This window comes from Schistocerca piceifrons, chromosome 3, assembly GCF_021461385.2.
Source record: "Schistocerca piceifrons isolate TAMUIC-IGC-003096 chromosome 3, iqSchPice1.1, whole genome shotgun sequence".
Classification (NCBI taxonomy): domain Eukaryota; kingdom Metazoa; phylum Arthropoda; class Insecta; order Orthoptera; family Acrididae; genus Schistocerca; species Schistocerca piceifrons.
This window is the reverse complement of record NC_060140.1, coordinates 822,012,252-822,029,835: the sequence shown is the minus strand read 5'-3', so window position 1 is coordinate 822,029,835 and position 17,584 is coordinate 822,012,252.

Below are 17,584 nucleotides of genomic sequence, written 5' to 3'. Positions count from 1 at the left end.
AATCCAGTCGCACAACTGACGCAACATTCCATAGGAACGCAGTTTGGTTAGAGGGCACTTGTGAGAAACGGTGTCGAAAGCCTTTTGGAAATCTAAAAATATGGAATCAAATTGACATCCCCTGTCGATAGCGCTCATTATCTAATGAGTATAAAGAGCTAGTCGTGTTTCACAAGAACAATATTTTCTGAAACTATACGAGGTGCATTCAAATTCTAAGGCCTCCGATTTTTTTTCTCCGGACTGGAAAGAGATAGAAACATGCGCATTGTTTTAAAATGAGGTCGCGTTCATTGTCAATACGTCCCAGAGATGGCAGCACACTAAGGCAGATGGAATTTTACCGCCAGCGGCGAGAATGAGAACTGTTTTAAATACTTAAAATGGCGACGTTTTCCTTACTTGAACAGCGTGCAATCATTCGTTTTCTGAATTTGCGTGGTGTGAAACCAATTGAAATTCATCGACAGTTGAAGGAGACATGTGGTGATGGAGTTATGGATGTGTCGAAAGTGCGTTCGTGGGTGCGACAGTTTAATGAAGGCAGAACATCGTGTAACAACAAACCGAAACAACCTCGAGCTCGCAGAAGCCGGTCTGACGACATGATAGAGAAAGTGGAGAGAATTATTTTGGGGGATCGCCGAATGACTGTTGAACAGATCGCCTCCAGAGTTGGCATTTCTGTGGGTTCTGTGCACACAATCTTGCATGACGACCTGAAAATGCGAAAAGTGTCATCCAGGTGGGTGCCAAGAATGCTGACGGACGACCACGTGGCTGCCCGTGTGGCATGTTGCCAAGCAATGTTTGTCGGTTGTGACAATGGATGAGACGTGGATGCCATTTTTCAATCCAGAAACAAAGCGCCAGTCAGCTCAATGGAAGCACACAGATTCACAGCCACGAAAAAAATTTCGGGTAACTGCCAGTACTGAAAAATTGATGGTGTCCATGTTCTGGACAGCGAGGGCGTAATCCTTACCCGTTGCGTTCCAAAGGGCACTACGGTAACAGGTGCATCCTACGAAAATGTTTTGAAGTACAAATTCCTTCCTACACTGCAACAAAAACGTCCGGGAAGGGCTGCGCGTGAGCTGTTTCATCAAGACAACGCACCCGCACATCGAACTAATGTTACGCAACAGTTTCATCGTGATAACAACTTTGAAGTAATTCCTCATGCTCCCTACTCACCTGACCTGGCTCCTAGTAACTTTTGGCTTTTTCCAACAATGAAAGACACTCTCCGTGACCGCACATTCACCAGCCGTGCTGCTATTGCCTCAGCGATTTTCCAGTGGTCAAAACAGACTCCTAAAGGAGCCTTCGCCGCTGCCATGGAATCATGGCGTCAGCGTTGTGAAAAATGTGTACGTCTTCAGAGCGATTACATCGAGAAGTAACGCCACTTTCATCGATTTCGGGTGAGTAGTTAATTAGAAAAAAAAATCGGAGGCCTTAGAACTTGAATACACCTCGTATGTCACTAAATCGTTTTCTTCGAGGTACTTGATAATGTACGAACACGCTATATGTTCCAGAATCCTTATGCAAATCGACGTTAGTGTTATGGGCCTATAATTCGGTGGATTACTCCTATTTCCCTTTTTGGGTATTTGTGTGACTTGAGCAGTTTTCCAGTCTTTAGGTACGGATCTTACTATGAGCGAGAGGTTGTATATAATTGATAAATATGGAGGTATTGTATCTGCATACATTGAAAGGAACCCGTCTGGTATACAAACTGGACTGGAGGCCTTGCCTTTATTCAGTGATTTAAGCTGCTTTGCTAAACCGAGGATATCTACTTCTATGTTTCTTATCTTGGCACTTGTTCTTGATTGGAATTCAGGAATATTTACTTCGTCATCTTTTGTGAAGGAGTTTCGGAAAACCGTGTTTAATAACGCTGATTTAGTGTCACTGTCAGCAGTGACTTCACCGTTGTTATCGCACAGTGAAGGTATTGATTGCGTCTTCCCACTGGTCTGCTTTATGTATGACCAGAATCTCTTTGGGGTTTCTGCCAGATTCCGTGATAGAGTTCGTTGTGGAAATTATTTAAAGCATCTAGCACTGAAGTACGCGCTATATTTCGAACTTCTGTAAACTTTGCAAATCTTGGGGATTTTGCGTTATTTTAAATTTGGTATGCTGTTTCCGTTGTTTCTGCAACAGCGATCTGATCCGTTTTGTGTATGATGGGGATCAGTACAATCACTTATTAATTTATATGGTATATATCTATCAATTACCTTTGATACTACCTCTTTGAAATCATTCCACATCTTTTCTACTCTTACATGATCAGATCGGACGAAGTGGAGACTGTCTCTTAAAATGGCGTTAATAGCATTTTTATCAACTTTTTGGACATATGCGCTTGACCTTTCTTTTTGATGGTTGCGGCTAATGCTGTATTCAGCCTAGCGGCAACTGCCTTGGGGTCGGTAACCCCTGTATCCGTTATGATACTCCTTATTTGTCCAGGATAATTTGTTGCTAGGAGGTCAAGTATGCTTTCGAAACCATAGCCATTGGCTATAACATATGATTTTCGCAGCATATCGAGGGTAGGCAAAAGTCAGCACAGACTATAATTGTATGAGTGGGGTACCTATTTTAAATGTGACTCAAATTTTTTTTAACTGTTTAGCAGCTATATTTTCTGAGTCGGAGGGTCGGTAAAACGATACAATTAATAGTTCAGTCCGATTGTCAAGTATAACCTCAACCCATACTATTTGACAGGAACAATGTACTTCAATTCCACTACAAGGTAAACTGCTTCTGACAGAAATAAATACTCCACCACCAACTGTATTGAATCTGTCCTTTCTGAACACTGTTGAGTCGTTTAAAAAAAATTTCGGCTGACTTTATTTCAGCTTTAGAGAGCTTTCCGTACCTATAATTATTTGAGCTTCAGTGCTTTCTATTAGAGCTTGGAGCTCTGGTTCTTTCTCAACAAAGGTACGACAATTTACAACTGCAATACCGCCTGTTTCTACAACTACCCTACTGTGTTTTACGTGCCCGCTTTTAGACGGATGCCTTTTCTGTGGTTTCCTGGAACCCTCTAACCCAAAAAAACCACCCATTGCGTTCCACACAGCCCCGCTACCCGTGTAGCCGCTTCCTGTGTGTAATGGGATTCCTGACCTATCAAGCGGAACCCGGAAACCCATCTCCAGATGGCGCAAGTCAGGGAATCTGTACCCTACACGGTCACAGAACTGCCTGAGCCTCTGATTCGGATCTTCCACTAGGCTCTGCACCAACGGAACACAGTCGGTTCTGTCGACGATGCTGTAGATGGTGAACTCCGACGTAATCTCGCAAGCAAGCCTGGCAGTCTTTACCACTTCTGCTAACCGCACAAAACCAGAGAGAATCTCCTCCGATCCAAAGTGGCACACGTCATTGGTAGCGACATGGACCACCACCTGCAGTTGGCTGCACCCTGTACTCTTCATGGCATCCGGAAGCACCCTTTTCACATCCGGAATGACTCCCCTCGGTATGCACACGGAGTGTACACTGGCTTCCTTCCCCTCCTTGGCAGCCATGATCCTAAGGGGCCCCATTACGTGACTATCGTTGGAGCTGCCAGCTACCAGTAAACCCACGCTCTGTGAATGCCCAGACCTTGCGGCCCTTCGATCAGCCCCTTGGAAAATCTTTCTTTGCCTGGCAGACTTTGGAGTGATCTCCCACTCGACCACAAGTGAGGGATCAACCTCAGTGCAGGCAGTACCCGGGACGGCCACAGTAGTGGACCGATCGGAGGACACGTGGGACGTGCTCGACGTTCCTCGCATCCCCGCGTCCGACTCCCCCTAGTGATGCCCCTTGGCAGCAGCCTCAAGCTGAGTGACGGAAGCCAACAGAGCCTGGAGCTGTGAGCGAAGGGTCACAGCAATCAAAGTTCCTTTCCATTTGTGAAGTTGCTCCAGTTCAAAGCTTGTTAAAAGGTGTAATAAACGAACGAAGTACTTGCCTTATTAGCAGCAGGATCTCGCGGTGCCCTCTCACTTTCGGTCTAACCGACACACCGACCGTTTGCATGCTTGAATTCAATATTCTGGCTGTTAAACCAGTTATTAATGTACAAGCATTTCAAATTTGCAATGGCTTATCTCGCGTTTAGATTAACCTGTGATCTTGTAACGTTAACCTCTTAATTATGTAATCTAGATAAATTTATTCCAGAAGCTTCATTATTCTAATTACTTTTTGGTGTTGCGATTTTTTTTCCATCCGTGCATAAGGTCAGTCTGTTTTAAACAGTGGTACCTCATTCTTTTTATCCATAGTTAACAATAGTGTTTTGCAAATAACTTAGTTAACAATGTAAACGGCCTATGCTTCACTGTTCATTCATCTCTCGCTCACAGCCACTCCATACACTACACATGCTACAACATCGTAGCGTCTATCTCTGTTTTCATTTTGTTTTCCACAACTTCGCAGTTGCTAGCCTGAAGAGACTACGTCAACATCGCTGTATAACAAGTAAGATATTGATCTATGAAAGGTAGGTAGGTCTCAGTATTGTACTATAAACAGTTTCAGCAGAAGTTTTTTCGAGGAAAGGGAAATAAGAAGGGAAGAATACTGTGAAATTCTTACGCGAAATGATAGATATTTTACTGTGGTTACTGTTACTTATTCCTGTTACATGTTTTACCAAACATCATTTTCGTGTTATCTAAGTAATCTTTCCATGTGTAGAATATATTGCTTAACATACGCTTTCCAACTACCTTTTCAAAAGAGTTCGTTTTAGTAGACTAACCTTCTTGAGCAGTTTATTGGGCAGTTTTGTTCCTTAGTAGACAATGCTGTTTTGAGTTTTATGTTTATTCTTTCTTGGTAAATTTACGTTCAATGCCACATTTGTTCCACGGTAATGCACATATCTGTTTGAGTCATAATTATCAGTCAATTTTGATGGGTGCACTGGCTGAGTGGTAAATGTTCTCAAATGGGACGAAGGAAAAGGGTGAAAATTGTAACACGAGCATGGAAGGCGGAGAGGGGCAATTTTTACGGCCAAAGGTAGAGTTCGAACGGAAGTCACTAGACTTTTTTTTGGGTGAGAGGAAGAATTTTGTTTAGTGGAAGAGGACAGATAGTTTCCTGTTACGGTACCGAGACTAACTCTTAGGAAAGCCTCGAACTGCCTAACAGAAGCATCCAGGCTAAACTTTACATTTCAAAGTGTTTGATAATATCGATACATTTATTAATGTCCTTATTTTTAAAATGTATCGTATGTTCTTAAGGATAAGCTAGATAGAGTAAAATAACATATTAACTATTGGGTAGGAATAATTGAAAGTGTGGGACAATGTTGCTCAAAGTCTCCCAGTCGTGGAGAGGAAGCTGGACGTCACATGATGTGAGGTGAGCGTGACCATAGCGCCACGTGCGGTCGCCCAGCAACGCGAGGCAACTGAAGAAGCGGGAAGAGACATTGTGTGTCACCCAGCACCGTGGTGGTTTTGTCCATTACAACATGGCGCAGAGGTAACATCTGGATAACTTCATACAGTGAAGAATCACAGGGAAACTGGAAGAAGGGCGGAGTGTGACGAGTGTAGCCCAGACGTATAGTATACTGCTCACAGTATTATTTCATGTGCATAGGGAGTGTTCCGACTCACAGATGCTTCTACAGTAAGGAGAGGAGGTGGTAGACCATGGTCAAAAGGAGCAGCAGATGACCGCTACATTGTGCAGCAGATAAGAAGGGGCTTACGTCAAACAGCGGACGCAGCTCAACCACATTTAAGAGGACTCCAAGACAGCCAATCTCATGCTCCACACTGACACGACGGGTGCTTGTGGTTGGTGTTTTTTGTCAGACGACCAATACATTGCGTTCCGTTGACACTCGCATACAGCGGCATCGTCTGCTATGGTGCCAAGAGCACAAAGGCTGGAGCAACGAGGAGTGGATCTCTTCTCGGATGAGAGCAGATTCGGTCTGAGTAGTGATTCCGGACTTATCTTCATATGGCGAGAGATGGGAACGAGTAATGCAGCCAGGACAACTGTCGTACGGGATCGTTTTGGTGGTCCAGGAGTTGTAGTATGGTGAGGCATAAAGTTACGTGAGCGTACTGACCTCCAGATCTTTTAAAACGGTGCACTCAGGGAATAACGTTATTGTTACACAATAGTGCTTCCCCATGTGCGCTTTTTCAGGCATGCATTCGGCCTTGACTTCATTTTTATGGATTACAAAGTGCAATCACATCCATTAGTTCATGTGGAGGAGCTCTCGGAGCTAGAGGATTTTCGATGAACGTACTGCCCGTTCACCTAACCGAAATCCCATCGAGCAGGTATGGCATGCGTTTCGGCGACGTATTGCAGCTCGTTGAAATGCGGCAGCGACCGTCCATCAGTTGTCAACCAACTCCTTACCAACCATATGGACAGTACGAGAGAGCGTTTCAGAACATACTCTGCCGTCCGTGGTGATCACACACCCTTTTCAGATGAAAATCCAACCTATTGTAATGTTATGGAGACTATAATAAATGATTCTGACTTCAGTGTAGTTATTGTATTTGAATAAAAGTTTCATTTCTGTTGGTCTAATTGCGTGTTTCTTTCAGTTACCTTCCCCACAATGCTGTGTATACTACACTGTGTATGGTCCTTCATTCCCTAGAACTATGCAACCTCGCCGGCCGGAGCGGTTCTAGGCGCTGCAGTCTGGAGCCGCGCGCCGCTACGGTCGCAGGTTCGAATCCCGCCTCGGGCTGGATGTGTATGATGTCCTTAGGTTGGTTAGGTTTAAGTAGCTCTAAGTTCTAGGGGACTGATGACCACAGCAGCTAAGTCCCATAGTGCTCAGAGCCATTTGAACTATGCTACTTCTCAGTGACACATCTTGCGGAACTTACTTTGGACACCTATTTACAAGGGTTGCCCAGAAAGTAATGCATCGCATTTTTTTTCTCAGCCGAAAACAATGCTATGAATGCGACAAGTTACGTATGTATTATTTGAAGTCTCCCGACTGAGCGCGCCGATTTTCCGTCACTTCCGATAGATAGCGCAGCTGCAGGACAGTTTCAAAATTGCGTCTTTAGGTGATGTACGTTACAAGCAACGCGCCATCATTGAATTTCTCAGTGCGGAGAGACAAACTGTGGGGAATATTCACAAACGCTTGTGCAACGTCTACGGAGCATCGGCTGTCGACAGAAGTATAGTTAGTCGCTGGGCACGGAGGGTGAGGTCAAACTGGTTCAAATGGCCCTGAGCACTATGGGACTTAACATCTGAGGTTATCAGTCCCCTAGAAATTAGAACTACTTAAACCTAACTATCCTAAGGACATCACACACATCCATGCCCGAGGCAGGATTCGAACCTGCTCTGAATCGCCTAGATCCGCTCGTCCACACCGGCCGGCAGTGAGGTCATCAGAAGGCGGTTCGGTGGAGCTACACGATTTGCAGCGACAGGAGAGACCATGCACGGCAGTCACACCTGACACACCTCACCTAGCCCCCTCGCACTTCCACTCGTTTGGCCCATTACAGGATGCCATTCGTGGAAGACATTTTGAGGACAATGAGGAGGTGATTCACACAGTGAAGCGCTGGTTCTACAACCAGGACAAGGATTGGTACCGACAGTGCATACACGTCCTTGTTTCGCGCTGGAGGAAGGCCATAGAACGAGATGGATGCTACGTGGAAAAATAAGGTGTGTGGATGAAACACCATTCTTTCGTGTGTGTAATTCTCATTATGCTCAATAAAGAACTGTTGAAAAAAAGGCGGTGGATTACTTTCTGGACAACGCTCGTAGCTAGACTTTCCTGTGCTAAGTGTAGGTTGTGTATCCAGAATGAGGCGACGTACAGGAAGAAGTAAAGCTATGAGGACGAGGGGTGAGTCGAGCTTGGGTAGCTCAGATGGTAGAGCACTAGCCCCAAAAGGCAAAGGTCCCGAGTTCGAATCTCGGTCCGGCACATAGTTTTAATCTGCCAGGAAGTTTGTAGGTTGTGTTCTTTGTTTGCAGTGTCCGCCATAAGCTTTGTTAATGATACGTACAATCGAATGGAAGAAATATTATAAACTTTCATTTGTTGGTGTCAATATTCTGGCGGTGATATTCCCACAGTTCATCGATTGTCTTAATGGATGCTTGGTCTTCGAGAGTGTCAAAGGGGCCTGTTATTCTTGTTTAAATGACGCATACTTGTCTTGCGGAGTAAACATTTTACAATAAAGTTACCCATCTAATTAATTTTACTTAGAGGTACGGGTGGACGCAAAATTCTGCGACTAAACGAGAACATCTTCATTTGGCGGCGAATTAAAGGGGTGGAACGTCCGAAACTGCTGCGTCCACGCAGAGAATTTAAACAAACCGAAGACTGAACGTGATTAGGAACAGGAAGTGGCGGAACGAACTTGCCGTGATCGAGGCCGCTGCCTGCCCGGACGCGGCCCTCCAACTTTTGTTTTATAATTGGCCAGCGTACAACTCTGCAGTCCTCGGCTTAAGGCGGCGGCGGCGGCGGCAGTGGCGGCGGCGGCGGCGGTAGCGGCGGTGCTCGCAATTCCACCAAAACTGGCGTAATTGCGTGCGGCTCGCGTCCGGATTGCGTCGGGTCGCAGAGGCGCAGGGCGGGTACCCCCACCTTTGGGTCACAGAGCCCGCGGGCCGCGTAATCCCCGCCAGATTTCAACACGTAAATTGCGTCGCTCGGGCGCACTCGGCCGGCGCTCGGCTTTGTTCGCCGGGCGTCGGCGGCGAGGGTGGCGGCGGCGACGGTCACTCGAGGGCGCGTCGCCGCCTCCCGGTAGGCTTTGCGCGGTGATCCCCCGCGGTATTACAAGACGAGCTCTCTGATGGAGGACGTGGCCAGTGGCCTGGCTGGCCACTCTGCTCTACTGTAGTGCCGTGCGCTCCCCGTTATCTGCCAGAGTGGGTGGCTGAAGGATTACCCACGTCGACCGACCTGGTAACAGTCAGTCTGGTCCTTGCTGGACTACCACCTCCCAGTCTCAAAGCTGGCCCCTGATTGCTGCATTTTGAGCAAAATTAGAGAATCTGTGCGTCTTATTCCGCATTTTCTATTATTGTCACGAATGCACGAGGGTATTCAATAACTAATTCTTTTTCTGAAAAAAGTTGGTGTTATTGAAGTTTCCAAGACACCACAATGTTCCACACACATTTGGCTACAAAACCATATTCCTGTCATAATCTCTGCTCACTGCGATGGCCTTTCGCCACCTTACTGGCAGGGCTTGTAAGCCCGCCTGGTACCACACTACTGGTCAACGTCGAACCCAACGTCTTGCTGCACCTGTAACCTCCTCATCATCCAAGTGCTGAAGTGCTGCTTCCCTCGGGGTACATCCTGCATTGGGCCATACACATGTAAGTTTGAAGGTCCGTTATCCGTGTTCTAGAGTGGATGAGGAAGAACAGTCCAATGAAGTCTTGTGAGCTCTTCTCTTGAACTATTGATCCCTATGCTTTCTACTATGTTTACCAAATGACTGTTAAATGCAATTGCTACCTGTGACTTGTTATTTATAACGCTTCCACCGTCTAATGTAGAACAAGCAGAATTAGTTCTTTTTGCAGATGACAGCAGTATTATAATCACTCCAGTATACATACAGAAATGGTAGAAATGCTGAACAAAGTTCTCAGAAGTAGCATTGATTTTCTGCGAATGGTCTCTCCCTGAATATCACAAAGACACATCATATTCAGTTCTGCACCACTAGGGATACTGCACCAGTGATAAGTGTAACACATAGTGATGAAATAATACATAGGGCAGAAATTTCGAATTTCTTAGGTGTCCATATTGTTGAGAATTTAAATTGGGAAAAACACATTTAGGTACTCCTAAAACAACTTAATTCGGCCACATTTTCCCTTAGAATTATAGCAAATTTAGGGGAAAGAGAAGTCTGTAAGATGATATATTTTGCTTATTTTCATTGGGTACAATGTTCCGGAGGTAAAATGGTCCCCCATTCGGATCTCCGGGCGGGGACTACTCAGGAGGATGTCGTCATCAGGAGAAAGAAAACTGGCGTTTTACGGATCGGAGCGTGGAATGTCAGATCCCTTAATCGGGCAGGTAGGTTAGAAAATTTAAAAAGGGAAATGGATAGGTTAAAGTTAGATATAGTGGGAATTAATACACTAAGCAGATTCAGAAGGATGTAGGCTGCAGTAGGTACTGGGAGATGAAGAAGATTGCACAGGATAGAGTAGCATGGAGAGCTGCATCAAACCAGTCTCAGGACTGAAGACCACAACAACAACAACAACAATGTCATCTGGAATAATGTTCTGGGGTAGCTCATCTTTAAGAAAGAAGGATTTCATTGCCCAGAAACGTGCTGTAAGAATAAAATGTGGTGCTCACCCTCCGTCGTGTTGTAGACATCTGCTTAAGGAGTTGGGCATTCTGTCTACTGCTTCACAGTGTATTTATTCCCTCATGAAGTTTGTTGTAAATAATCCACTACAGATAAAAAAAACAATATTAGAAGAAAAAACAACATTCATTACTCAACATTAAGGTTGTCTTTAGCACAGAAATGGGTGCACAACGCTGCAACAAAAATTTTTGACCGTTTACCAAGTGATATAAAATGTCCAACAGACAGCCAGGCAAAATCTGAAAGTAAATTGAAAAAGTTTCTCCTTCACAACTCCTTCTATTCCGTAGAAGAATTTCTATGTTTGAATGGAATTTGCAGAATGGATGTAAAATTATTCGTTCCAAATCATCACGGTTTATCGTGCAAAATGATACGTCGAACATAAAATAACAAACTGACTAATAACGTTTGTGTGGGGCCTTGCGTTGTCATGGAAAAACAAAATTTGTTTAGCATTTTTGTGCAGATGAACACGCTGAAGTCATTTCTTCCGTATCCAGAGGGTGGCTCAATACATGTCCGGGTTGATCGTCGACAGACTGAGGGGCGACAACAAACAGAAATTAAGAAATCTATGATGAGTTCCCATGGGACCAAACTTCTTAGGTCATCGGTCCGAAGGCTTACATCCTACTTTAATCTGTCTTAAACTAATTTACGCTAAGGACAACACACACACCCATGCCCGAGGGAGGACTCGAATCTCCGACGCGAGGGGGTTGGGGGGGACCGGGGGCGGGGGAGGAGCTCCGTGAACCATGGTAAGGCGGCCGAGACCGCTTTGCTACACCGCGCGGCAACAGTCAGAATGACACCTTCAGAGTCCGAGAAGACCTTCGTCATTTTGCCATCTGAGGGTGCGGGCTCTAACTTTTCCTTCGGGCTTGGGATGATGTGGCTCCACTCCATGGCTTTTAGTTTTGTTTCCGGTTCGAAATGACGAACCCAAGTTACATCGCCTGAGACGATGTTCGACAAAAAGTTTTCACGGTCATTATCGTAACGTGCAAATAATTCCGCACAGATGGTCTTGCTCTTTAGGGGGCGAGGAACCCAACCAGCAACAGGTCGACGAATGTGTCAGCACTACCAACATAGATGTCGAGTTGTGTAGCGATGTGTGCCATTGTGACCCACCGATCATTTCGAATGGGAGTGTCCGCACGTTGCAACACTGCAGAAGTTACTACTGTGTGCGGCCGGCAGGCAAGCGAGACATCGGACGCATTAGCGCGATCCTGCTACAACGATAACATGTGCCTCGCCCAACGACTCACCGTGCTTTTGTTATCTCCCAGGTACCCATACACATATTGCAAGTGCCTTTGAATATCTGCGATGTTCCGGTTTTCCACCAAAGCAACTCAATTTCAGCTCTCTGCATGGAACGCACCGCCATTACAAACACCATTTTGAAGGCTTCGTAGACCACCACCAATCGGAATTTCATAAAATTAAAGGGGCTGCAGTGGAAATGTTCCACGATGTTGCTCTATAAGTTCCGTGTTTTCTCGACCGAAAATTAAAATGCTTCAAATGACTCTGAGCACTATGGGACTTAACATCTGAGGTCATCAGTCCCCTAGAACTTAGAACTACTTAAACCTAACTAACCTAAGGACTTCACACACATCCATGCCCGAGGCAGGATTCGAACCTGCGACCGTAGCAGTCGCGCGGTTCCAGACTGTAGCGCGTAGAGCCGCTCGGTCACACCGGCTGGCCTTCTCAACCGAAAGTGACCGAGAAAAAGATGCGTTGCATTATTTATTGAACGCCCTTTGTATTTCTAAGTGACTTGTTCGTCACAGTCGTCTCTATAATCTGCTGCAGTGAGAATCCTTCCACATAACTGCAAGCAATGAAAGACGGCCCACATACTATAGTTCTAAATGACTTGTAGGACATGGTGATTTGCAGAAGTGCAGTACGTATTACATTCCTGTGCCTGATTTTTATACTGCATTTATCGTACAGCAGCCAATCGTCTTACTGTACCTTATAAGAAGAAGGGGAGAATTCTTGAGTCTGACAGTGGAGGCGTTCTTTTATAGGCACTACATACACAATCTGATAAACAAAACAAAACATCTGGTCACTCGTTAGTGGACTTTAATATGGGATGTGTCCACCCGCTGACGTTCGCCTCCATAGCTGAGTCATCAGCGCTGATGACTGTCATGCGGAGGGCCCACGTTCGATTCCCGATACTGATAGGGATTTTTGCTTTGTGGGAGACTGTTACTCGATGCATTCAGCATCGAGAGGCCAACTGAGGAGCTACACGACCGATTAGTAGCTCTTGTAAGTTCAGGTAACCCGAGAACGGCCAGGAGAGCAGTGTGCTGACCACACGGCCCCTCATACAGCATCCAATGATGTCACTGGCATATGATGACACGGCAGTCGATCGGGCAGGACCGGCCCATCTAGGACCAGAATGCGGAAAGCAGCCACCATTTGACGTTGTCTGGCCGGCCACCTAGTCGTTCACGCCAATGTCCAAAGGAACATGTACTGCCAAAGCGGTAGGTAGGTTACGTTTGGCTACTCCCGATGAAAAAGTGTTTCGTCGAAACAAGGGATACATCATCAGCTTTCTTTTTTCCTTTGAGCGAGTTAACTGAAATGCAAGGTAAACACTGTGTAAGCCGATGACGTTTGTTATGAAAAATGCTGCAATTCATTTACAGTGTCTTGCTTGTCAACATCCACCTCGTAGAATTTTTCGTAATGTGTGAGCTATTTTTAGGAGTACAATACCGTTCCCTAATGAAGAATGGGTCGACATGCTATTAATTTAATTAAAATGAGACGAAAAGGCTGCAAGAGCATTAGAACTTTATGCATAACGATTCTAAGGTACACGCTCTCCAACTCGTCCCACCGTCAAAGGCTTTGCAAGATTGAAAGTTTTTCTACAAGAAAACATACGTAGGAAAACTGCTATCAGCAAAGCCCCATAAGTAGCGGTTCCTACATTTGCTGTAAAAAGCCATCTATCATTTCTCTTCAAATGCTAAGGTAGGGTGATATCATCACAGAAACATCCTGCATCTCCGTCACAGACATAAATGTCATCCGTTTCATATTTATCTAAATCAGGAGGTATATGGTGGTGGATTTAAGAACGGTTTTGAATACTGTCAATTGGTTCTCCAGTAGTACAACTGGAAAGGCAGGAACCCTGGATCTGAAGGTGGTAACGTGCCGAGCCAAAAGACCTTCAGCAACCTTCAGTTACCTCAGCAGCAGTCAGAAACCTATTAACAACTATTTTGCCTACTTGCAAAACATGATTTAGAATAATCTACAAAAGACGTATAATGATCAAGACAATTACAAAGCCATTTTATAACGTATAACCCAAAAATATATATTTTTTATTAATTCCGTGTACTATAAGAAAATTAGTACTAATAGAAAGCGCAAAACAATAAATGACATGAGAGCCGAAACAAGTGCATTCGATTATTAATAGGGCGTTGACGCAAGGCAGCCGCCTTGAGCTTATCTTGGATATCACTCGGTCGCTTCAGATCCAAAACATACACGGCTCTGAGCACTATGGGACTTAACATCTATGGTCATCAGTCCCCTAGAACTTAGAACTACTTAAACCTAACTAACCTAAGGACATAACACAACACCCAGCCATCACGAGGCAGAGAAAATTCCTGACCCCGCCGGGAATCGAACCCGGGAACCCGGGCGTGGGAAGCGAGAACGCTACCGCACGACCACGAGATGCGGGCAAAATACACGGAGAATGCGTTAAACTAACATAATCGTAAGCCGAACAACAGAAAAATTTAAATGCCCTTTCAAACTTTAATTATGCAATGCCACTTTAAACACTTCGGCGATGTCATCTCGAATTAAATAAAATTATTATATCAGTTTAAAAGGGAACAAAAATCCAGAACGACTGACATTTTAGCACAAGAGCCTATAGAAGGAAACATAATTTAAAGATGACTACGCCACATAGTAAAGGACTTTCAGTTTTGGATATTACCACCTTTTACAAAAGACTTCACAATCTGTCTGGCATATCCTGACAACAAGGAAAACCGAGCCAACGTAGAGGGCTAAGACAAAGTTAACTGTTAATGATCTAGGCTAGGCAGCATTTTACGTGAGAAGCAAGTCATCGCACGAAGACCAAGACATTTCGTGAATGACAGTCAGACCATTAATTACACGTAAGAAAATATTCTCTCTTGCGGATGTTTGGCTGTAAGTAGCTACTGGCAGCACAGCATACACAACCAAGGCAGCAGAAATGCCGACTCTGCAGATTCAAACCTGCGACGAGGAAGACAGAGGGGAGCAGTCATTTTTCAAATGTGGTAGGCACAATTCCCAAAGCCAGCCGTAACATGACGAATAGGACATCAGTCTCCGGTGAGTGTCCCGAGCTGCTACACAGAATGGCAGGAAAACACTGAGACCATGCGGGAGCGCGCATGAGGTTCAGTCAGCTCGGCGAGTGGCTTGCTTCTATCACGGGACACTAACCAAACCATCACTTGGATTTGACGAGCAGAGAGTAATAATTAATGGTACCAATCGATTCCAAGGTATATACGATTCAACAGTAACACGGTGGAGTGTGTATTGTTTAGTGATGGCCCACATTCACAACTAAGGGGAAAATAAACTTAAAGAATATGCACTATTGGTCAATGGAAAACCCACATTGGATTTGTCACATGGTAAACCTCTGGTACTACGAGGCCTGTTCAGAAAGTAAGCTCCGATTGATTGCCAAATTGAAACCACAGTGAGCATCAGAAATGTTTTACTTCTAACAATTAGCTACACCTTTCAGCTACTTCTCTACGTAGTCGCCGTTCTGACTTAGACTTTTGTCATAGCGTTGTACCAACTTTTCAATAGCCTCATCATAGAAGGCAGCCGCCAGTGCTTTCCGCCAATTCTCCACGCTGGCCTACACCTCGTTGTCTGTGTCAAAATGTTGTCTTCAAAGACAGCGGTTCATGTGACCAGAGATGAAACTCAGGGGGAGACAATTGCGGACTGTATTGTGGGTAATCTAACATTTCCATTTGAAAACGATGCAGGAGCATCTTCATTGCCCCTGCAGAATGCGGCTGAGAATTGTCTTGAAGAAGAAACAGCACGACAGTTATGTAATGTTAGCTGCATAGCTTCAGGCGAAATTTCTCACCAGGCCCTCGTACTTGGCGGCAGACACTATTTTCTAGACATCTTTACGCACTCACTGCGAGCTCAGAAATGAGAAGAGCGACGTGATGCTAACTGGGGTTATACTAGAGACACTACCCAACACATCTGTGCAAAGCTTTATCGGATTTTCATAGTCGTTTCCATTTCGCGACCGATCGGAGCTTACTTTCTGAACGCCCCTCGTACATATCTGTACCATCCCATAGACATAAAAGTTGGCAACGGATTGTGAGGTTTCCGTCAAACAACGACAGCAGTCATGTGGGATCTGGAGGACCCAATGGAGCGTGCCTGCTGAGCCCCACCTCCACCTTCTCTGTACCACGAGCGCCCTCTGCCACCGCAATGTAGGGAGCCCGAAGCCACCCTCACAGTGCACATGCACCTCGAATCTCTTGGCCCTTCGCTACGCAGGCGCCGCCATCATCATTTGTGCTCAGATCACGCAGCTTCTTCCTTGCACAAACTGACTGACAGATAGTTCTTACTGCATTATACGTAATGATTCTTTATTTGCTTGGAGAAATACAAGCTGGGTAGACCTGTTTACTGCATTAACTTATTCGCTGATCATTTATGCTCCTGTCCAGCTTTCCTACGACCACAGTTGCCACTCCACTCCGCAGCTGTCCTTACAGATATGTACGAATTTGTACACAACAAAACCAATGACTGTGGAATGTGAATGTGTCATAGCTGGACAGTACGTTATCGATCCTTATTTCGTTGATGGCACATTGAACTTCAAAACGTACTCACGTTTTACAGTAATTGCTTGGTTCTTATTACGAGACATTTAGGCTTGAGAACTCATCAGATGATGTCTTTCCAACATAATGTATCTCCTTCCTATAATTCTTCAGTAGCAAGAGTTGCATTAAATGACTTACACTACTGCCTACAGACGCGAAATTTAACCGACAGTAAGAAGATGCTGTGGTATGCAAATGATTATCTTTTCAGAGCATTCACACAAGGTTGGTGCCGGTGGCGACACCTACAACGTGCTGACATGAGGAAAGTTTTCTACCGATTTATCATACACAAACAGCAGTTGACCGGCGTTGCCTGGAGAAAGGTTGTTGTGATGCCTCGTGTAAAAAGGAGAAATGCGTACCATCACGTTTCCGACTTTGATAAAGGTCGGATTGTAGTCTGTCCCGATTGCGGTTTATCGTATCGCGACATTGCTGCTCGAGTTGGTCGAGATCCAATGACTGTTACCAGAATATGGAATCGGTGGGTTCAGTAGGGTAATACGGAACGCCGTGCTGGATCCCAACGGCCTGGTATCACTAGCAGTCGAGATGACTGGCATCTTATCTGCATGGTTGTGACAGATCGTGCAGCCACGTCTCGATCCCTGAGCAAACAGATGGGATAGTTTGCAAGACAACAACCATCTGCACGAACAGTTCGACGACGTTTGCATGGACTATCAGCTCGGAGACCATGGCTGCGGTTACCCTTGACGCTCCATCACAGACAGGAGCGACTGCGATGGTGTACTCAACCTGAGTGCACGAATGACAAAACGTCATTTTCTGGGATGAATTCAGGTTCTGTTTGCAGCATATTGATGGTTCGATACGTGTTTGGCGACATCGCGGTGAACGCACATTGGAAGCGTGTATTCGTCATCGCCATACTGGCGTATCACCCGGCGTGATGGTACGGGGTGCCTCTGGTTACACGTCTCGGTCACCTCTTGTTCGCATTGACGGCACTATGAACAGTGGACGTTACATTATAGATGTGTTACGACCCGTGGCTCTACCCTTCATTCGATACCTGCGAAACCCTACATTTCAGCAGGATAATGCACGACCGCATGTTGAAGGTCATGAACGGGCCTTTCTGAATACAGAAAATGTTCGACTGCTGCCCTGGCCAGCACATTCTCCATATCTCTCGCCAGC